Below are 24622 nucleotides of genomic sequence, written 5' to 3' on the forward strand. Positions count from 1 at the left end.
TCCTCCCTATCTCTGTCACCTCCTCCAGCACCTACAACCCTCCCTATCTCTGTAACCTCCTCCAGTCCCTACTACACTCACTATCTCTGTACCCTCCTCCAGCCCCTACAACCCTCCCTATCACTGTAACCACCTCCAGCCCCAACAACCCTCCCTATCTCTGTAACCACCTCCAGCCCCTACAATCCTCCCTATCTCTGTACCCTCCTCCAGCCCCTACAACCCTCCCTATCTCGGTAAACTCCTCCAGCCTCTACAACCCTCCCTATCTCTGCAAGCCCCTCTAGCCCCTACAACCCTCCCTATCTCTGTAACCTCCCCCAGCCCCTACTACCCTCCCTATCTCTGTAACCACCTCCAGCCCCTACAATCCTCCCTATCTCTGTACCCTCCTCCAGCCCCTACAACCCTCCCTATCTCGGTAAACTCCTCCAGCCTCTACAACCCTCCCTATCTCTGCAAGCCCCTCTAGCCCCTACAACCCTCCCTATCTCTGTAACCTCCCCCAGCCCCTACAACCCTCCCTATCGCTGTAACGTCCTCCAGCCCCTACAACCCTCCCTATCTTGGTAACCTCCTCCAGCCTCTATGACCATCCCTATCTCTATAAACACCTCCAGGCCCTACAATCCTCCCCATCTCTGTAACTTCCTCCAGCCCCTACATGCCTCCCTATCTCTGTTAACTCCTCCAGCCCATAAACCTTCCCCATGACTTTTAACATTCTCCAGCCACTACAACCCTCCCTATCTCTGTCACCTCCTCCAGCCACTACATCCCTCCCTATCTCTGTAACCTCCTCCAGCCTCCCTATCTCTGTCACCTCCTCCAGCACCTACAACCCTCCCTATCTCTGTACCCTACTCCAGCCCCTACAACCCTACCTTTCTCTGTAACCACCTCCAGCCCCTACAACCCTCCCTATCTCTATAACCACCTCCAGCCCCTACAATCCTCCCTATCTCTGTAGCCTCCTCCAGCCCCTACAACACTCCCTATCTCGGTAAACTCCTCCAGCCTCTACAACCCTCCCTATCTCTGCAACCCCCTCTAGCCCCTACAACCCTCCCTATCTTTGTAACCTCCTCCAGCCCCTATGACCCTCCCGATCTCTATAACCACCTCCAGCCCCTACAACCCTCCCTATCTCTGTAACCTCCCCCAGCCCCTACAACCCTCCCTATCTCTGTAACGTCCTCCAGCCCCTACAACCCTCCCTATCTTGGTAACCTCCTCCAGCCCCTATGACCCTCCCTATCTCTATAACCACCTCCAGGCCCTACAATCCTCCCTATCTCTGTAACTTCCTCCAGCCCCTACATGCCTCCCTATTTCTGTTAACTCCTCCAGTGCCTAAACCTTCCCCATGTCTTTTAACATTCTCCAGCCACTACAACCCTCCCTATCTCTGTCACCTCCTCCAGCCACTACATCCCTCCCTATCTCTGTAACCTCCTCCAGCCTCCCTATCTCTGTCACCTCCTCCAGCACCTACAATCCTCCCTATCTCTGTAACTTCCTCCAGCCCGTACATGCCTCCCTATCTCTGTTAACTCCTCCAGCGCCTAAACTTTCCCCATGTCTTTTAACATTCTCCAGCCACTACAACCCTACCTTTCTCTGTAACCACCTCCAGCCACTACATCCCTCCCTATCTCTGTAATCTCCTCCAGCCTCGATCACCCTCCCTATCTCTGTAACCTCCTCCAGCCCCTATGAATCTCCCTATCTCTATAACCACCTCCAACCCCTACATGCCTCCCTATCTCTGTTAACTCCTCCAGCCCCTACAACATTCCCCATGTCTTTAGAATTCTCCAGCACCTACAACCCTCCTTATCTCTCTAACCTCCCTCAGCCCCTACAACCCTCCCCATCTCTGTAACCTGCTCCTGCTCCAACAACCCCTCCTATCTCTGTAACCTCTTTCTACCCCTACAACACTCCCCACCTCTGTAATCTCCTCCAGCCCCTACAAACCTCCATTTGTCTGCAACCTCCTGCAGCCCCTGCAACCCTCCCTATCTCTGTAAATTCCTCCAGACCCTACAACCCTCCCCATCTCTGTAACATCCTCCAGCCCCGACCACCCTCCCTATCTCTGTCAACTCCTCCAGTCCCTACAACCCTCCATATGTCTGTACCCTCCTCCAGCCACTACAACCCTCCCTTTCTCTGTAACCACCTCCAGCCCCTACTTCCCTTCCTATCTCTGTACCCTCCTCCAGCTCCTTACAATGCTCCCTATCTCCTAAACCACCCCCAGCCCCTAAATCCCTCCCTATCACTATACCCACCTCCAGCTCCTACAACCGTCCCGATTTCTGTACCCTCCTCCAGCCCCAACAGCCCTCCCTATCTCTGTAACCTCTTCCAGCCCCTACAACCCTCCCTATCTCTGTCACTTCCCCCAGCACATATAACTTTCCCTATCTCGGTAAACTCCTCTCATCCCTACAACCCTCCCTATCTCTGTACCCTCCTCCAGCCCCTACAATGCTCCCTATCTCTGTAACCACTCCAGCCCCTACATCCCTCCCTATCTCTGTGCCTTTGTCCAGCCACTACAACCCTCCCTATCTTTGTAACCACCTCCAGGCCCTACAACCCTCTCTATCTCTGTAACCTCCTCGAGCCCCTACAATCCTCCCTATCTCTGTAACCTCCTCCAGCCTCCCTATCTCTGTCACCTCCTCCAGCACCTACAACCCTCCCTATCTCTGTACCCTCCTCCAGCCCCTACAACCCTACCTTTCTCTGTAACCACCTCTAGCCCCTTCAACCCTCCCTATCTCTGTAGCCTCCTCCAGCCCCTACAACCCTCCCTATCTCGGTAAACTCCTCCAGCCTCTACAACCCTCCCTATCTCTGTAACCCCCTCTAGCCCCTACAACCCTCCCTATCTTTGTAACCTCCTCCAGCCCCTATGACCCTCCCTATCTCTATAACCACCTCCAGCCCCTACAACCCTCCCTATCTCTGTAACCTCCCCCAGCCCCTACAACCCTCCCTATCACTGTAACGTCCTCCAGCCTCTACAACCCTCCCTATCCCTGTAACCTCCTCCAGCCTCTACAACCCTCCCTATCTCTGTAACCTCATAAAGCCCCTACAACCCTCCCTTTCTCTGTCACCTTCTCCAGCACCTACAACTCTCCCTATCTCTGTAAACTCCTCCAGTCCCTACAACCCTCAATACCTCTGTACCCTCCTCCAGCTCCTCCAACCCTCCCTTTCTCTGTAACCACATCCAGCCCCTACATCCCTCCCTCTCTTTGTACCCTCCTTCAGCCCCTTACAATGCCCCAAATCTCCTAAACCACCTCCAGCCTCTTCATCCCTCCCTATCTCTGTAATCACCGCCAGCTCCTACATCCCTCCCTATCTCTGTACCCTCCTCCAGCCCCTACAACCCTCCCTATCTCTGTATCCCCCTCCAGCCCCTACAACCCTCCCTATCTCTGTAACCTCCTCCAGCCCCTACAAACCTCTCTATGTCTGCAACCTCTGCCAGCCCCTACAACCCTCCCTATCTCTATAAACTCCTCCAACCCCTACAACCCTCACTATCTCTGTAACCTACTCCGGCCTTGACCACCCTCCCTATCTCTGTAACCACCTCCAGCCCCTATGACCCTCCCTATCTCTATAACCGCCTCCAGCCCCTACAATTCTCCCTATCTCTGTAACTTCCTCCAGCCCCTAAATGCCTCCCTATATCTGTTAACTCCTCCAGCCCCTACAACCTTCCCCATGTCTTTAAATTCTCCAGCTCCAACCCTCCTTAACTCTCTAACCTCCCTCAGCCCCTACAACCCTCCCCATCTCTATAACCTCATCCAGCCCCTGCAACCCTCTCTATCTGTGTAAACTCCTCCAGACCCTACAACCCTCCCCATCTCTGTAACCTCCTCCAACACCTACAACTGTCCCTATCTCTGTCACCTCCTCCAGCCCCTACATCCCTCCCTATCTCTGTAAACTCCTCCAGCCTCGACCATCCTCCCTATCTCTGTCACCTCCTCCAGCACCTACAACCCTCCCTATCTCTGTAACCTCCTCCAGTCCCTACTACACTCACTATCTCTGTACACTCCTCCAGCCCCTACAACCCTCCCTATCACTGTAACCACCTCCAGCCCCAACAACCCTCCCTATCTCTGTAACCACCTCCAGCCCCTACAATCCTCCCTATCTCTGTACCCTCCTCCAGCCCCTACAACCCTCCCTATCTCGGTAAACTCCTCCAGCCTCTACAACCCTCCCTATCTCTGCAAGCCCCTCTAGCCCCTACAACCCTCCCTATCTCTGTAACCTCCCCCAGCCCCTACAACCCTCCCTATCTCTGTAACCACCTCCAGCCCCTACAATCCTCCCTATCTCTGTACCCTCCTCCAGCCCCTACAACCCTCCCTATCTCGGTAAACTCCTCCAGCCTCTACAACCCTCCCTATCTCTGCAAGCCCCTCTAGCCCCTACAACCCTCCCTATCTCTGTAACCTCCCCCAGCCCCTACAACCCTCCCTATCGCTGTAACGTCCTCCAGCCCCTACAACCCTCCCTATCTTGGTAACCTCCTCCAGCCTCTATGACCATCCCTATCTCTATAAACACCTCCAGGCCCTACAATCCTCCCCATCTCTGTAACTTCCTCCAGCCCCTACATGCCTCCCTATCTCTGTTAACTCCTCCAGCCCATAAACCTTCCCCATGACTTTTAACATTCTCCAGCCACTACAACCCTCCCTATCTCTGTCACCTCCTCCAGCCACTACATCCCTCCCTATCTCTGTAACCTCCTCCAGCCTCCCTATCTCTGTCACCTCCTCCAGCACCTACAACCCTCCCTATCTCTGTACCCTACTCCAGCCCCTACAACCCTACCTTTCTCTGTAACCACCTCCAGCCCCTACAACCCTCCCTATCTCTATAACCACCTCCAGCCCCTACAATCCTCCCTATCTCTGTACCCTCCTCCAGCCCCTACAACACTCCCTATCTCGGTAAACTCCTCCAGCCTCTACAACCCTCCCTATCTCTGCAACCCCCTCTAGCCCCTACAACCCTCCCTATCTTTGTAACCTCCTCCAGCCCCTATGACCCTCCCGATCTCTATAACCACCTCCAGCCCCTACAACCCTCCCTATCTCTGTAACCTCCCCCAGCCCCTACAACCCTCCCTATCTCTGTAACGTCCTCCAGCCCCTACAACCCTCCCTATCTTGGTAACCTCCTCCAGCCCCTATGACCCTCCCTATCTCTATAACCACCTCCAGGCCCTACAATCCTCCCTATCTCTGTAACTTCCTCCAGCCCCTACATGCCTCCCTATTTCTGTTAACTCCTCCAGTGCCTAAACCTTCCCCATGTCTTTTAACATTCTCCAGCCACTACAACCCTCCCTATCTCTGTCACCTCCTCCAGCCACTACATCCCTCCCTATCTCTGTAACCTCCTCCAGCCTCCCTATCTCTGTCACCTCCTCCAGCACCTACAATCCTCCCTATCTCTGTAACTTCCTCCAGCCCGTACATGCCTCCCTATCTCTGTTAACTCCTCCAGCGCCTAAACTTTCCCCATGTCTTTTAACATTCTCCAGCCACTACAACCCTACCTTTCTCTGTAACCACCTCCAGCCACTACATCCCTCCCTATCTCTGTAATCTCCTCCAGCCTCGATCACCCTCCCTATCTCTGTAACCTCCTCCAGCCCCTATGAATCTCCCTATCTCTATAACCACCTCCAACCCCTACATGCCTCCCTATCTCTGTTAACTCCTCCAGCCCCTACAACATTCCCCATGTCTTTAGAATTCTCCAGCACCTACAACCCTCCTTATCTCTCTAACCTCCCTCAGCCCCTACAACCCTCCCCATCTCTGTAACCTGCTCCTGCTCCAACAACCCCTCCTATCTCTGTAACCTCTTTCTACCCCTACAACACTCCCCACCTCTGTAATCTCCTCCAGCCCCTACAAACCTCCATTTGTCTGCAACCTCCTGCAGCCCCTGCAACCCTCCCTATCTCTGTAAATTCCTCCAGACCCTACAACCCTCCCCATCTCTGTAACATCCTCCAGCCCCGACCACCCTCCCTATCTCTGTCAACTCCTCCAGTCCCTACAACCCTCCATATGTCTGTACCCTCCTCCAGCCACTACAACCCTCCCTTTCTCTGTAACCACCTCCAGCCCCTACTTCCCTTCCTATCTCTGTACCCTCCTCCAGCTCCTTACAATGCTCCCTATCTCCTAAACCACCCCCAGCCCCTAAATCCCTCCCTATCACTATACCCACCTCCAGCTCCTACAACCGTCCCGATTTCTGTACCCTCCTCCAGCCCCAACAGCCCTCCCTATCTCTGTAACCTCTTCCAGCCCCTACAACCCTCCCTATCTCTGTCACTTCCCCCAGCACATATAACTTTCCCTATCTCGGTAAACTCCTCTCATCCCTACAACCCTCCCTATCTCTGTACCCTCCTCCAGCCCCTACAATGCTCCCTATCTCTGTAACCACTCCAGCCCCTACATCCCTCCCTATCTCTGTGCCTTTGTCCAGCCACTACAACCCTCCCTATCTTTGTAACCACCTCCAGGCCCTACAACCCTCTCTATCTCTGTAACCTCCTCGAGCCCCTACAATCCTCCCTATCTCTGTAACCTCCTCCAGCCCCTACAATCCTCCCTATGTCTGCAACCTCTGCCAGCCCCTACAACCCTCCCTATCTCTATAAACTCCTCCAACCCCTACAACCCTCACTATCTCTGTAACCTACTCCAGCCTTGACCACCCTCCCTATCTCTGTAACCACCTCCAGCCCCTATGACCCTCCCTATCTCTATAACCGCCTCCAGCCCCTACAATCCTCCCTATCTCTGTAACTTCCTCCAGCCCCTAAATGCCTCCCTATCTCTGTTAACTCCTCCAGCCCCTACAACCTTCCCCATGTCTTTAACATTCTCCAGCTCCAACCCTCCTTAACTCTCTAACCTCCCTCAGCCCCTACAACCCTCCCCATCTCTATAATCTCATCCAGCCCCTGCAACCCTCTCTATCTGTGTAAACTCCTCCAGACCCTACAACCCTCCCCATCTCTGTAACCTCCTCCAACCCCTACAACTGTCCCTATCTCTGTCACATCCTCCAGCCCCTACATCCCTCCCTATCTCTGTAACCTCCTCCAGTCCCTACTACACTCACTATCACTGTAACCACCTCCAGCCCCAACAACCCTCCCTATCTCTGTAACCACCTCCAGCCCCTACAATCCTCCCTATCACTGTAACCTCCTCCAGCCCCTACAACCCTCCCTATCTCGGTAAACTCCTCCAGCCTCTACAACCCTCCCTATCTCTGCAACCCCCTCTAGCCCCTACAACCCTCCCTATCTCTGTAACCTCCCCCAGCCCCTACAACCCTCCCTATCGCTGTAACGTCCTCCAGCCCCTACAACCCTCCCTATCTTGGTAACCTCCTCCAGCCCCTATGACCATCCCTATCTCTATAACCACCTCCAGGCCCTACAATCCACCCCATCTCTGTAACTTCCTCCAGCCCCTACATGCCTCCCTATCTCTGTTAACTCCTCCAGCCCATAAACCTTCCCCATGACTTTTAACATTCTCCAGCCAATACAACCCTCCCTATCTCTGTCACCTCCTCCAGCCACTACATCCCTCCCTATCTCTGTAACCTCCTCCAGCCTCCCTATCTCTGTCACCTCCTCCAGCACCTACAACCCTCCCTATCTCTGTACCCTACTCCAGCCCCTACAACCCTTTCTCTGTAACCACCTCCAGCCCCTAAAACCCTCCCTATCTCTGTAACCACCTCCAGCCCCTACAATCCTCCCTATCTCTGTACCCTCCTCCAGCCCCTACAACACTCCCTATCTCGGTAAACTCCTCCAGCCTCTACAACCCTCCCTATCTCTGCAACCCCCTCTAGCCCCTACAACACTCCCTATCTTTGTAACCTCCTCCAGCCCCATGACCCTCCCTATCTCTATAACCACCTCCAGCCCCTACAACCCTCCCTATCTCTGTAACCTCCCCCCGCCCTTACAACCCTCCCTATCTTGGTAACCTCCTCCAGCCCCTATGACCCTCCCTATCTCTATAACCACCTCCAGGCCCTACAATCCTCCCTATCTCTGTAACTTCCTCCCGCCCCTACATGCCTCCCTATCTCTGTTAACTCCTCCAGCGCCTAAACCTTCCCCATGTCTTTTAACATTCTCCAGCCACTACCACCCTCCCTATCTCTGTCACCTCCTCCAGCCACTACATCCCTCTCTATCTCTGTAACCTCCTCCAGCCTCCCTATCTCTGTCACCTCCTCCAGCACCTACAACCCTCCCTATCTCTGTACCCTCCTCCAGCCCCTACAACCCTACCTTTCTCTGTAACCACCTCCAGCCACTACATCCCTCCCTATCTCTGTACCCTCCTCCAGCCCCTACAACCCACCCTATCTCTGTAACCTCCTCTAGCCCCTACAACCCTCCCTATCTCTGTAACCTCCTCCAGCCCCTACAACCCTCCCTATCTCGGTAAACTCCTCCAGCCTCTACAACCCTCCCTATCTCTGCAACCCCCTCTAGCCCCTACAACCCTCCCTATCTCTATAAACTCCTCCAGCCCCTACAACCCTCCCCATCTCTATAAACTTCTCCAGCCCCTACAACCCTCCCCATCTCTATATACTCCTCCAGCCCCTACAACCCTCCCTATCTCTGTAAACTCCTCCAGCCTTGACCACCCTCCCTATCTCTGTACCCTCCTCTAGCCCCTACAATCCTCCCTATCTCTGTAACTTCCTCCAGCTCCTACATGCCTCCCTATCTCTGTTAACTCCTCCAGCCCCTACAACGTTCCCCATGTCTTTAAAATTCTCCAGCCGCTACAACCCTCCTTATCTCTCTAACCGTCTTCAGCCCCTACAACCCTCCCCATCTCTGTAACCTCCTCCAGCCCTTACAACTCTCTCCATCTCTGTAACCTCCTCATGCTCCAACAACCCTTCTTATCTCTGTAACCTCTTTCTATCCCTACAACCCTCCCTTTATCTGTAAACTCCTCCAGCCCCTACAAACCTCCCTATATCTGCAACCTCCTCCAGCCCCTACAACACTCCCTATATCTGTCATCTCCTCCAGTCCCTACAACCCTCCCTATCTCTGTAACCTCCTCCAGCCCCTACAACCCTCCCTATCTCTGTAACCTCCTATAGCCCCTACAACCCTCCCTATCTCTGTAACGTCTTCCAGCCCCAGAACCCTCCCTATCTCTGTAACCTCCTCTAGCCCCTACAACCCTCCCTATCTCTGTAACCTCCTCCAGCCCCTACAACCCTCCGAGATCTCTGCATTCCTCCAATTCTGGCCTCTTGAGCATGCCCTGAATCCCATCGCTCCACCATTGGCGGTCATGCCTTCTGCTGCCTGGGGCTCTGAGCTCTGGAATTCCTTCTCTGCCCCTCTCCCCCCTCCTTTCTCTCCGCATCGCTTTCTCTCTCGGCTCCTCCTTTAAGATCCTGCTGCAAACTGGCCTCTTTGTCCGAGCTCTCTTGTTCTCTCCCCCAGCTCTTGTTGTCTAATCTTGCCTGAGTTGGCTCTTGTGAGGCCCCTTGGGATGCTTTACAACTCTTGAGGGCGCTACATAAATGTAGCTTGTTGTTGTTGTTGTGGAACTATAACAGGCCCATCGGCCCATTCCACCATCACATCGGTAAATAGTCCCAATCACTTTTGGGACATGACATTTTCTTTCACAACCCCCCAGCACCGGCACACCACCATCCACCCCTCCCCCCGCCTGAACCCCCATTCCCCTCAGACCAGTTCAATCGAACCCTGAACGATGGTACGGTTTCTCTGACGGGCGTCGCTAACCCTGAGAGCCGATCCCGCAGGCTCACTGCCGTCTTGCGTGGCAACCCTTCTGCCCTCTGACGTTTCACCCCATCATCTCGTAGCTAGGTGACCTGGTTGAAGGACCTTGCTCGTGCTCGGGGACGAAGTCCGCTGGGAATGCCACACACTGGCTGGGAATTTATTGATTTATTTATTTTTGTTCGCTTGCAGAGTCCGGTTTGTGCCCAATTGTTTCTCACAGTGATATACATCCTGGAGTGAGACACAAGGCACCTGTCATTCATCAGGGGTTTGGAGTAAATGCACTGTGGGCTCATGACTTGAGATTGCACACATGAGACTAACCTTACTCTTTGTTTGGATCTCTTTGGCTTTTCTTGGCTTTGCCAGGCTCTGTGGCTCTATTTGGATCTGCCGGGCTGTGTTTGGCTATGTTTGGCTCTGCCAGGCTCTGTTTGGCTGTGTTTGGCTCTGTTTGGCTACGTTTGGCTCTGACAGGCTCTGTATGGCTCTGTTTGGCTACGTTTGGCTCTGACAGGCTCTGTATGGCTCTGTTTGGCTATGTTTGGCTCTGTTTGGCTCTGCCAGACAATGTTTGGCTCTGTTTGGCTATGTTTTGCTCTGTTTGGCTCTGTTTGGCTATGTTTGGCTCTGTGAGGGTCTGTTTTGCTCTGTTTGGCTCTGTTTGGCTATGTTTGGCTCTGTTTGGCTATGTTAGGCTATGTTTGGCTATGTTAGGCTATGTTTGGCTCTGTTTGGCTATGTTTGGCTCTGCCAGGGTCTGTTTGGCTCTGTTTGGCTCTGTTTGACTCTGTTTGACTCTGTTTGACTCTGTTTGACTCTGTTTGACTCTGTTTGACTCTGGTTGGATCTTTTTGGACAATGTTTGGCTCCGTTTGGCTGTGCCAGGTGCTATCGGTCTCTGTTTGGCACTGTTTGGCTCTACCAGGCTCTGTTTGGCTGTGCCAGTCTCTGTTTGGCACTGTTTGGCTGTGCCAGGCTCTGTTTGGCACAGTTTGACTGTGCTAGTCTCTGTTTGGCACTGTTTGGTTGTGCCAGTCTCTGTTTGGCACTGTTTGGTTCTACCAGAGCCTGTTTGAGCTGCTGCTTGAAGCAAAGGTGAAACTAAAACTGGAAGGGACCATGGGCCCATCATTTCCCTTCTCGCGTGGTGTGTACAGGCACACACCACCCCCTCCCGCCGCCCCCCCCACCCCACCCCCGCTTCACTTACAGGCGCACTACAACAATCGGTAGGGTGACCAGCATTTCAGGAGTCAACGCCGGGGCACAACCGGAAAGCCTTTAGGGAAGGGCTGGTCCCCTCGTCGATTGCCAAGTGGGACAAAAGCAAAATACTGCAGATGGCTGGGAATCTGTAACCAAAAACAGAAAATGCTGGAAAAGCTCAGCAGTGTCTGCGGAGGGCAAGGCAGGGTTACTGTCTCCAGCCTGTATGACCCTCCTTCAGGGCGACTGTGGGAGCCTGGGGGAGTTGGAAGTAGGAGGTCAGACGGTGAAAACCAAACCGGCCTAAACGACAAACAGACAGGGAGTGACCCAAAGAGGGAAGAAATCTGAAACTGGCATTAATCACTTGTGAACAAAGAACATAGAAAAGTACAGCACGGGAACACGCCCTTCGGCCCTCCAAGCCTGCGCCGAGCATATTGCCCGTCAACTAAAATATTTTGCACTTCCGGGTTCCGCATCTCTCTATTCCCATCCTATTCATGTATTTGTCAAGCTGCCTCTTAAACACCATTATCGTACCTGCTTCCACCACCTCCTCTGGCAGCAAATTCCAGACACTCACTACCCTCTATGTAAAAAACTTGCCCCGCACATCTCCTCTATAGTTTTCTCCTCTCACCTTAAATCTACGTCCCCTAGTAATTGACTCTTCCACCCTGGGAAAAAGCTTCTGACTATCTACTCTGTCCATGCCACTCATAATTTTGTAAACTTCTATCAAGTCGCCCCTCAATCTCCGTCGCTCTAGTGAGATCAATCTGAGTTTCTCCAACCTCTCCTCATAGCTAATAACCTCCAGACCAGGCAGCAACCTGGTAAACATCCTCTGCACCCTCTCCAACGCCTCCATATCCTCTGGTAATGTGGTGACCAGAATTGCACGCAATTCTGTGCCTGAATTACCAGGTGCTGATTTTAGGTGTTAGGCTTTGGGGGTGCCCTGTCTCTCCCTCCCTCCCTGCCTCGCTCACAGATGCTCCGTGCCGGTGCTGAACATCTGCCGGAAAGGCACAAAGCGTCTCTGCTTGTCTGGAGCGGTGGTCTCCCATTCCCTCTCTCTACCAGCTGGGCTGGGGCTCCGGCTGTTGAGGTGTGTGTGTGAGAGAGAGAACCACAGCCTGTCTACCTATCCTGGTCACCTAACTCTGTCCCCTCACCCAACCCCGCTCAACTCACCCACCCACCCCGGCTTTAAGCCTGCCACAGCTCAGATGCACCAGTCGGAGCCCTCCACCCCTCTGATTGGATGGAGCACCCCCCCCCCCTCACATGACCCGTCAGCTTTGTTACTGATTGGTCAAGTCTTGGATATCGGCCCAGCCCCTTTTACCAATTTGCAATTTGAAAGGGAGCTAGGCTTGGCGTAAAGCTACCAACAATGCTCGCTTTACCAGAGACTTCAGGAGCCATCGAGCTGGTATTGACTGAATAACCATCTTTCTGACCTACTTCAAAGAGCAGGTAAGACAGCGAACAAAACCAGTCCCTCTTTCACTGCATTTCGAGATTCATAAACATTCAACCTTCTCCCTTAGATTTTCGAAACTCGAAGCACAAAGGTTGGGTGAAAACGTTCACGCAAAATGTACAAATACACTTCCCCAGTTCCTCTCCACCATCGACAAGGCACAAGTCAGGAGTGTGATGGAATACTCCCCACTTGCCTGGATAAGTGCAGCTCCCACAACACTCAAGAAGCTTGACATCATCCAGGACAAAGCAGCCGCATGATTGGCACCACATCCACAAACATTCATTCCCTCCACCACCGACGCACAGTAGCAGCAGTGTGTGTACCATCTACAAGATGCACTGCAGCAACTCACCAAGGCTCCTTAGACAGCACCTTCCAAACCCACGACCACTACCATCTAGAAGGACAAGGGCAGCAGACACATGGGAACACCACCACCTAGAAGTTCCCCTCCAAGACACTCACCATCCTGACTTGGAAATATATCGGTTGTTCCTTCACTGTCGCTGGGTCAAAATCCTGGAACTCCCTCCCTAATAGCAGAGTGGGTGTACCTACACCACATGGACTGCAGCAGCTCAAGAAGGCAGCTCACCACCACCTTCTCAAGGGGCAATTAGGGATGGGCAATAAATGCTGGGCCCAGCCAGCGAAGCCCACATCCTGTAAAACAATAATGTAAAAAAATCACATCCTTTCTTAAATAAGCAGACCAGTCAGACTAAACTCATCGATTGAGGGAAGCAGCAACATACAGGGACAATACCACAACACAGAACAAGGAGTGGACATGTCACTTTTACACATTCCATGTAAAAAATAAGTATGAAAGAACACATTTAGCTGTAAAACGATTTCGATCCTGTTCGGAGGAGTCTCTAAGAGTGATTTAGGGGAAGGAATTGTGACCTCGCTCACTGTGATGTTCGAACTTCATGTGCAGAGACAGGAAAGATGCCATTAGGCCTCAGGCCTGTCATGCGTTTGCCTAATTTCCCACTTATTTCTTTTACCCCTTTTATTTATTCATTCACGGGATGTGGGTGTCGCTGGCTGGGCCCAGCATTTATTGCCCATCCCTAGTTGCCCCTTGAGAAGGTGGTGGTGAGCTGCCTTCTTGAGCCGCTGCAGTCCATGCGGTGTAGGTACACCCACACTGCTGTTAGGGAGGGAGTTCCAGGATTTTGACCCGGCGACAGTGAAGGAACGGCTGATATATTTCCAAGTCAGGGTGGTGAGTGTCTTGGAGGGGAACTTCCAGGTGTTGATGTTCCCCATGTATCTGCTGCCCTTGTCCTTCTAGATGGTAGTGGTCGTGGGTTTGGAAGGTGCTGTCGAAGGAGCCTTGGTGAGTTGCTGCAGTGCATCTTGTAGATGGTACACACACTGCTGCTACTGTGCGTCGGTGGTGGAGGGAGTGAATGTTTGTGGATGGGGTGCCAATCAAGCGGCTGCTGGATGGTGTTGAGCTTCTTGAGTGTTGTGGGAGCTGCACTCATCCAGGCTAGTGGGGAGTATTCCATCACACTCCTGACTTGTGCCTTGTAGATGGTGGACAGGCTTTGGGGAGTGAAGAGGTGAGTTACTCGCTGCAGGATTCCCAGCCTCTGACCTGCTCTTGTAGCCACAGTATTTATATGGCTAGTCCAGTTCAGTTTCTGGTCAATGATAACCCCCTGGGTGTTGATACTTTGCAGGCCCTTGCTTGGCCTTTTCCATGTTATGTTAGACTATCTCAGGTAGACTGGTGGCTGAGATTGAATGCGAGGGGTGGATTAAATTGGGGGAGGCTCCAGCCAAGCTGGAAACACGGACACTTGAGCAATCTGGAGAAACCTGTCCAGACACAGGGGTGCTCAGTGAGGGACCCGGACTGCCCCGGCCAAACTGGGACATCTGGTCACCCTATCGATTGGCTGGTCGATTTCCTACATCCTCCACAGCCAGAAACTCTCTCACTGCAGAGTTTGTGTGGCCAAATGGGAGACAATCTCAGGCTCCTGGTCTTGGGCCACCAGGTCAGTGGTTTCAGGCCTACTCCTCCAGGCCCCAGTATCAGGCCTACTCCTCCAGGCCCTAGTATGGGGCCTACTCCTACAGGCTCCAGTATCAGGCCTACTCCTACAGGCCCCAGTATCAGGCCTACTCCTCCAGGCCCCAGTATGGGACCAACTCCTCCAGGCCCTAGTATGGGACCAACTCCTCCAGGCCCTAGTACGGGGCCTACTCCTCCAGGCCCTAGTATGGGGCCTACTCCTCCAGGCCCTAGTACGGGGCCTACTCCTCCAGGCCCTAGTACGGGGCCTACTCCTCCAGGCCCTAGTATGGGGCCTACTCCTCCAGGCCCTAGTACGGGGCCTACTCCTCCAGGCCCTAGTATGGGGCCTATTCCTCCAGGCCCTAGTATGGGGCCTACTCCACCAGGCCCAGTATGGGGCCTACTCCTCCAGGCCCCAGTACGGGGCCTACTCCTCCAGGCCCCAGTATGCGGCCTACTCCTCCAGGCTCAGGCATGGGACTTACACCCCCAGGTCCGAGTAGGGAGCCTGCTCCACCAGGCCCTGGTACGGAGTCAAATCCTCCTGGCACCTGATATTGACCTTAGTCCTCCAGGCTCCAGATTCAGGCCCATTCCTCCAGGCACCTATTACTGAGCCAAGCTGGGCAACAAGTCACTGCCAAACCAGCTTTGGGCCTGGTGTGTTTTGGGCAACAGCTTCACTAACTCTGGAGAGGGTTGGCTCGATGTGAAGCTCCTGTCAGCAGCTGTAACTCCAGCTTCCAGTCCACAGCCTGTTGGTAAACCTGCCCCGGCCTTGTGTCGATTGACACACCCAATAATAGTTAACATGTTGTCGATTCTTATTTTACTATTAATCATAAAATGTTGTCATGCAATCAGGGCAATAATTTTGGTTGCCTCCAGATGGCAGCATTCTCTTTGTTTTGCTCTGGTTAGATTGTGGGGCAGCCGAGTTGAAGGCTTCTGGAGAAAATCAGTCCGTTTGGTTAGGGATAGAAGGCTGGAGGACCAGGCAGAGAAAACCCACTGGCTTCTGAAAGACTCACTCAGCCAATAGTTACCTGCAGAATGATCTAAAGCAACACAGTCCTGATCAGCCTCCCCCCACCCCACCCCCTGAACTCCAAACTCATCCCAAACTCCGCTGTCCCCCCTCACTCCAGCACCGGAACCGAACTCACACCAAGTCCAATTATGCATTCAGCTCTGTAACCTCCTCCAGCCCCCTACAACACTCCCTATCTCTGTAACATCCTCCAGCCCCTACAACCCTCCCTATCTCTGTAACCTCCTCCAGCCCCCTACAACCCTCCCTATCTCTGTAACCTCCTCCAGCCCCTACAACCCTCCCTATCTCTGTAACCTCCTCCAGCCCCCTACAACCCTCCCTATCTCTGTAACCTCCTCCAGCCCCCTACAATCCTCCCTATCTCTGTAACCTCCTCCAACCCCTACAACCCTCCCTATCTCTGTAACCTCCTCCAGCCCCCTACAATCCTCCCTATCTCTGTAACCTCCTCCAACCCCTACAACCCTCCCTATCTCTGTAACCTCCTCCAGCCCCTACAACCCTCCCTATCTCTGTAAACTCCTCCAGCCCCCTACAACCCTCCCTATCTCTGTAACCTCCTCCAACCCCTACAACCCTCCCTATCTCTGTAACCTCCTCCAGCCCCTACAACCCTCCCTATCTCTGTAACCTCCTCCAGCCCCCTACAACCCTCCCTATCTCTGTAACCTCCTCCAGCCCCTACAACCCTCCCTATCTCTGTAACCTCCTCCAGCCCCTACAACCCTCCCTATCTCTGTAACCTCCTCCTGCCCCTACAACCCTCCTTATCTCTGTAACCACCTGCAGCCTCTACAACCCTCCCTATCTCTGTAACCTCCTCCAGCCCCAACATTAGACAGTAGTTCGGCCTCAACTGTAGTACTGCATCCAGTTCTGAGCACCACAGTTTGGAAATCATGTGAAGACACTGGAGAGGGTGCGAGATTGATTGATGAGAACGGTTCGAGTGATGAGGAATTTCAGCTACGGTGATAGATTGGAGAAGTTGGGACAGGTCCCCTTGTGGTAAGAGAAGTTTGAGAGGAGATTTGATAGATGTGTTCAGAACCCTGAGCGGTCTGGACAGAGTAGATGGGGAGAAACTCTTCCCATTGGTGTAAGGATTGAGAATGAGGGGGCCAAGGTTTAAGGTCATTGGCTAAAGAAGCAATGGAGACATGAGGAGAAACGTTTCCACACAGCGAGTGGTTAGGATCTGGGATGCGCGGCCTGAGAGTGTGGTGGAGGCAGGGTCAATCAAAGAGTCCACGAGGGAATTGGGTTGTTACCTGAAAAGGAAGAACGTGCAGGGTGACGGGGAGGAGGTCGGGGAGTGGCACTGGGCGAGATGCCCCTTGTGGGGGGGGGGGGGGGCAGCAGAGCCGCAACGGGCTGAGCGGCCTCCCTTCTGTGCCGCCAGCTCTCTGTGATTCACTGGCTCCGTGTGTCATCTCCCAGTCTCGTTTCACTGTCCTGGAGAGGGGGGTGGGGAGGAACGTGAGTGAGTGTTTTACCCATTAATGTCCCTGGATTTGTGCCTCTGTGGATGTTACGTGGTGGTGTAGACAGGTGAGGACTCACGCCTCAGGTTACAGAGATAGGGAGGGTTGTAGCAGTTGGAGGAGGTTATGGGGTGGGGAGGGTAAGCATTCGGGGTGGGAGGGAACCTTCAGTCAAAAGAAACTGATGGTGAGCAAGGGCCAGTCATGATGGGCCAGTTGGTTGTTACCTCTGACCTCTTTTCATAGGTTCCTGATTTTAAAAACATTCCCCCTCTCTCTTCTGTCCATCTCTATCTTGTCACTCCTGGTTACCAAGCACTAGGGGTACCTAGAGATCGGGAAGTGCCTACAGGTAGGGTATCGCAATGTGGCTACAGCACAGAAGGAGGCTATTCGGCCCATCTTGTCTCTTCTGACACCCTGCAGGGGCCAGCTCACCTAGTGCCCCTCCCACCACCTTCTCCCCATCTCTGTCACCTCTTCCTTCTCTGTTTCACACACACACAGAGTCAGACCCTCGTAAGGACATCCGATCAGGGGCAGGAGGAGGCCACTCAGCCCCTCGAGCCTGCTCAGCTGTTCCAATAAGATCGTGGCTGACCTGAATGTAACCCCAACCTCACGTTCCTGCCTACCCTCGCTAACCCTTCACCCCCTTGTTAACCGAGTCTATGTAGCTCTGTCTTAAAATATATTCAAAGACTCTGCTTCCACTGTCTTTTGAGGAAGGGGGTTCCAAAAACTCACTACCCTCTGAGAGAAAACAATCTCCTCCTCTCTGTCTTAAATGAGCGACCCCTTATTTTTAAACAGTGATTCTCCACAAGAGGAAACATCCCCTCCACATCCACCCCGTCAAGACCCCCTCAGGATCTTAAAGATTTCATTTAAGTCGCCTCTTACTCTTCCAAACTCCAGTGGATACAAGACTAACCTGTCCAGCCTTTTCTCATAAGACAACCTGCCCATTCCAAGTATTGGTCTAGTGAACCTTCTCTCAACTGCTTCTACCACATTTACACCTTTCCTTAAATAAGGAGACCAGTACTGTACACAGTGCTCCAGATGTGGTCTCACCAGTGTGCTGTACGACTGAAGCAGAGCCTCCCTACTCTTGTAAACAATTCCCCTCACAATGAATGATAACATCTATTCGCTTTCCCAGTTACCTGCTGTACCTGCACATTAACCTTTACTGGTTCATGCACTAGGACACCCAGATCCCTCTGCACCTCAGAGCTCTGCAGTTTCTCACCTTTTTGATAATATGCCTCTTTTTTTATTTTTCCTGCCAAAATGAACAATTTCACATTTTCCCACATTGTACTCCATTTGCCAGGTCTTTGCCCACTTACTTAACCCGTCTATGTCCCCTTGTAGCCTCCTTATGTTCTCTTCACAACTCACTTTCTTACTTAACTTTGTGTCATCAGCAAATTTAGCGACTATACCATCAGTCCCTTCATCCAAGTCATTTATATAAATTATAAAGAGTTGAGGCGCCAGCACTGATCCCTGTGTCACCCCACTCGTCACATCCTGCCAACCTGGAAATGGCCCATTTATGCCTATTCACACTCAGACAAGTCACAAATACTGATGCGCACAGGCACAGACACACACATAGAGACAGACACAAACACAGGCACAAACAGACAGGCATAAACACGCACAGACACACAGGCACATACACACAGACAGACAGACACACACACACACAGTCAGACACATGCACACAGACACTCATTCAGAAATACAGATGCATACACACACACACACACACACACACAGAGGCACAATCAGACAGACATACACACGCACAGACACACACAAACACAGTCAGACATATGCACATAGACACAGATTCAGAAATACAGATGCGTACACACACACACACACATACGCACAATCAGAAGACATACACATGCATAGACACACACACACACGCAGACATACACCACACACACACAAAGTCAGACACTCACACACAGACACACGTTCACAATTACAGATGCGCAAACACAGGTACCCAAAAACACACACACACATAGGCACAGCCATCCACACACAAACACAGCCTCTTATACACATGCACAGACAGGCACACACACACACTCATACACTTGCACAGGGACACACATACACCTGCTCATACACATACACAGATACACACACACCCGCTTATGTACATGCACAGACATATGCATACACCCTCTCATATGCATGTAGATACATACACACACACACACACACACACACACACACACAGACACCCACTCTTACACATGACAGACACACACACCCACTCATACACATGACAGACACACACACCCTCTCATACATATGCACAGACACACAAACACAAAAACACCCACTCATACACATGACAGACACACACACCCTCTCATACATATGCACAGACACACAAACACAGAAACACCCACTCATACACATGACAGACACACACACCGTCTCATACAAATGCACATACACACACACATACCCACTCATACACATGCAGATACACACATACAAACCCACTCGTACACATGCACAGAGACACACACACAACCACTCATACACATACGTATGCATTCACACACATCCACTCATACACATGCACAGACACACAACCACTCATACACACGCAGATATATACACACACATTCTCTCATACACATGATAGACACACACACACCCGCTCATACACATACACACACACATCCACTCGTACGCATGCACAGACACATACACACTCACGCATACACATACACATACACTCTCTCATGCACATGACAGACAAACACACACCCTCTCATACACATGCAGATGTACACACACATCCACTCATGTACATGCACAGACACACACACACACACAATCATACACATGCACAGATACACAGACTCACTTGCTCACACTCATGCAGACACACACACCCCCCTCACACTCACACACACACACACACACACACCCTCACACTCACACAGACACACACACACCCACTCACACAGACATACACACACACCCTCACACTCAGACAGACACATACACACCCCCTAACACTCACACAGACACACACACACCCTTCACACTCACACAGACACACACACCCACTCACACAGATACACACACACCCACTCACACAGACACACACACACACCCTCACACTCACACAGACACACACACCCCCCCTCACACTCACACAGACACACACACCCCCCTCACACTCACACAGACACACACACACCCCCTCACACAGACACACACCCCCCCCCTCACACTCACACAGACACACACCCCCCCCTCACACTCACAGAGACACACACACCCCCCCTCACACTCACACAGACACCAATGCATGTTACATTTTCTGTCTCACACCTGAATGAGCATGAATTCCAAAGCACAGGAGCCTGGATAACTGAAAAGCAAACTGAGCTGAATGCTGATCGTGTGAACTGGCTCTGTATTCAGTGAAGCAGAGCAGGATAACAGGGCACCCAATCAAAGGGGTTGAGATTCTGAAAGGGTCTTTGAGGGTAAACAGTGAACGATGAGTTCCAGTGGTCAGTCAATCAGTCCCAACAGGAGAAAAACTGGGGAGATGTGAAAAGTGAAGGGTGGGAAGGAGGTTTCACAGGAAGGATTTCTGCGATATGGAATCACAGGCACATTGGGGTCAGCTCAATAGATTTATGAAGCAGAATTTAAATAGAACAGCAGAGATTTTAAGCTGAAGAGTTATTGTACTGTGAATAAAAAGAAAGAACTGTGTTTCTAAGGGCCACTGGGACAAATGCAGGTTCATTTGGAAGACCCAGCATGGGTTTGTTAAGGGCAAATCAGGTTTAACTGACTTGCTGGGATATTTTGACGAGGTCACAGATAGGGTCGATGAGGGTAATGCCATTGATGTGGTGTACACGGACTTCCAAAAGGCATTCGATACAGAGCCACACAACAGACTCGTGGGCTAAGTTATAGCTCGTGGAATAAGAGGGACATGAGCAGCGTGGGATACAGAATTGACTGAGCGACAGAAAACAGGGAGTAGTGGCCAATGGGTGTTTATTGGGCTGGAGGAAGGTTTGCCATGGAGCTCTGGGGGGTATGGGGTGGGGGGCTTGTGCTGGGACCCTTGCTTTCCCTGATATCAATGACCTAGGCCTTGGTGCACAGGGCACAATTTCAAAACCTGTGGGCGATGCAAGATTTGGAAGCATTGATGAACCGTGAGGTGGACAGTGCGGAACTTCGAAAGGTCACAGACAAGTTGGTGGAGTGGGCAGATAGGTGGGTGGGTGAAGTTCAATGCAGAGAAATAGGAAGTGATTCCCTTTGGGGTCAGTAGGTCATGGAGAGACAGTATAAGATAAAGGATACAATTCTAAAGGGGGTGCAGGAGCAGAGGGACCTGGGTGTATGTGTGCATAAGTCATTGAAGGTGGCAGGACAGGTGGAAAGAGCAGCTCATAAAGTCCACAGTGTCCTTGGCTTTATTAATAGGGGCATGGAGTACAAGGGCAAGTTATGTTAAACTCCTGCAGAACACTGCTTCAGTCTCAACTAGAGTATTGCTGAGTGCCAATCTTTAGGAAGGATGTGAAAGCATTAGAGAGAGTGCAGAAAAGATTACAAGAATGGTTCCATTGATGAGGAACTTCAGTTATATTGATAGATTGGAGAAGTTGGGACAGTTTCCTTGGAGGAGAGAAGATTGAGAGGAGATTTGATGGAGGTATTCAGAATCATGAGGGGTCTGGACAGAATGGATAGGGAGAAACTGTTCCCATTGGTGGAAGGATTGAGAATCGGGTTGGGGGGGTGGTACAAAGGTTTGAGGCAATCGGTAAAGGAGACAATGGAGACATGAGGAGAAACGTTTCCAGATAGGGAGTGGTTAGGATCTGGGATGCACGGCCTGAGAGTGTGGTGGAGGCAGGGTCAATCGAAGAGTTCATGAGGGAATTGGGTTACTATCTGAAAAGAAAGAATGTGCAGGCTTACAAGGAGAAGGCAGGTGAGAGGCAGTAGGTAGATATGATGGGCTGAACGGACTCTTGCTGGGCTGTAACCATTCTATGATTCTCTCTGTATTTCTGCCATCTCTGGATATCCCATAGGGATTGACAGCCAATGGAGGAGGTTTGAAGGGCAGTCACTATTGTAAATCAGAAAATACAGCAACCAATTTGTGCAGGGAAAGATCCCACAAACAGCAATGCATTAATGAAAAGATCATCCGATTAAGGTAAAGCTGGTTGAGGGAAAAATATTCCCTAAAAACACTTGAAAGATGTCCTTGCACTTCATCCATTTCTGAGCTTAGGAACTTCAAAATCCACCAGGGAGGAGAGAAAGGACATAGTCTAATATCTTAGCTTATCCCAGAATATAGCCACTCCGACAGTGCAGCACTCCCTCAGTACTGACCCTGTGATAGTGCAGTGCTCCCACAGTACTGACCCTCTGACAGTGCAGCACTCCCTCAGTACTGACCCTCTGACAGTGCAGCACTCCCTCAGTACTGACCCTCTGACAGTGCAGCACTCCCTCAGTACTGATCATCCGACAGTGCAGCACTCCCTCAGTACTGACCCTCCGACATTGCAGCACTCCCTTAGTACTGACCCTCTGACAGTGCAGCTCTCTCTCAGCACTGACCCTCTGACATTGCAGCACTCCCTCAGTACTGACCCTCCGACAGTGCAGCACTCCCTCAGTACTGACCGTCTCACATTGCAGCACACCCTCAGTACTGACCCTCCGAGAGTGCAGCACCACCTCAGTACTGACCCTCCAACAGTGCAGTAGCCCCTCAGTACTGATCCTCCAACAGTGCAGAACACCCCCATTACTGACCCTCTGACAGTGCAGTAATCACTCAGTACTGACCCTCTGACAGTGCAGCACTCCTTCAGTACTGACCCTCTGACGGAGCAGAACTCCCTCATTACTGACCCTCTGACAGTGCAGCGCTCTCTCAATACTGACCCTCTGACAGTGCAGCACTCCCTCAGTACTGACCCTCCGACAGTGCAGCACTCCCTCAGTACTGACCCTCTGACAGTGCAGCACTCCCTCAGTACTGTCCTTCTGACAGTGCAGCACTCCCACAGTACTGACCCTCTGACAGTGCAGCACTCCCTCAGTACTGACCCTCTGACAGAGCAGCACTCCCTCAGTACTGACCCTCTGACAGCGCAGCACTCCCTCAGTACTGTCCTTCTGAAAGGGCAGCACTCCCTCAGTTCTGACCCTCTGACAGTGCAGCACTCCCTCAGTACCGACACTCCAACAGTACAGCACTCCCTCAGTACTGACCCACCGACAGTGCAGCACCCACGCAGTACTGACCCTCTGACAGTGCAGCACTCCCTCAGTACTGACCCTCCGACAGTGCAGCACTCCCTCAGTAATGAACCTTCGCAAGTGCAGCGCTCCCTCAGTACTGATCCTCTGACAGTGCAACACTCCCTCAGTACTGATCATCCGACAGTGCAGCACTCCCTCAGTACTGACCCTCCAACATTGCAGCACTCCCTCAGTACTGACCCTTCGCCAGTGCAGCACTCCCTCAGTACTGACCCTTCTCCAGTGCAGCACTCCCTCAGTACTGACCCGCCGACAGTACAGCGCTCCCTCAGTACTGACCCTCCCACAGTGCAGCACTCTCTCAGTACTGACCCTCTGACAGTGCAGCACTCTCCCAGCACTGACCCTCTGACATTGCAGCACTCCCTCAGTACTGACCCTCTGACAGTGCAGCACTCTCTCAGCACTGACCCTCTGACGTTGCAGCACTCCCTCAGTACTGACCCACCGACAGAGCAGCACTCCCTCAGTACTGACCGTCTCACATTGCAGCACTCCCTCAGTACTGACCCTCCGAGAGTGCAGCACCCCCTCAGTACTGATCCTCCAACAGTGCAGAACACGCTCATTACTGACCCTCTGACAGTGCAGTAATCACTCAGTATTGGCCCTCTGACAGTGCAGCACTCCCTCAGTACTGACGCTCTGACAGTGCAGCAATCCCCCAGTACTGACCCTCCCATAGTGCACCACTCCCTCAATACTGACCCTGTGAAAGCGCAGCACTCCCTCAGCACTCACCCTCTGACAGCGCAGCACTCCCTCAACACTGCCCCTCTGACAGCGCAGCACTCCCTCCGTACTGACCCTCTGACAGTGCAGAACTCCCTCAACACTGATCCTCTACCAGCGCAGCACTCCCTCAACACTGACCCTCTGACAGTGCAGCGCTCCCCCATTATTGACGCTCCAACAGTGCAGCACTCCCTCAGAGCTGACCGTCTCACATTGCAGTGCTCCCTCAGTACTGACCCCACGACAGTGCAGCACTCCCTCCGTACTGATCCTCAGACAGTGCAGCACTCCCTCAGTACTGACCCTCCGACATTGCAGCACTCCCTCG

Source organism: Carcharodon carcharias, chromosome 29 (assembly GCF_017639515.1).
Source record: "Carcharodon carcharias isolate sCarCar2 chromosome 29, sCarCar2.pri, whole genome shotgun sequence".
Classification (NCBI taxonomy): domain Eukaryota; kingdom Metazoa; phylum Chordata; class Chondrichthyes; order Lamniformes; family Lamnidae; genus Carcharodon; species Carcharodon carcharias.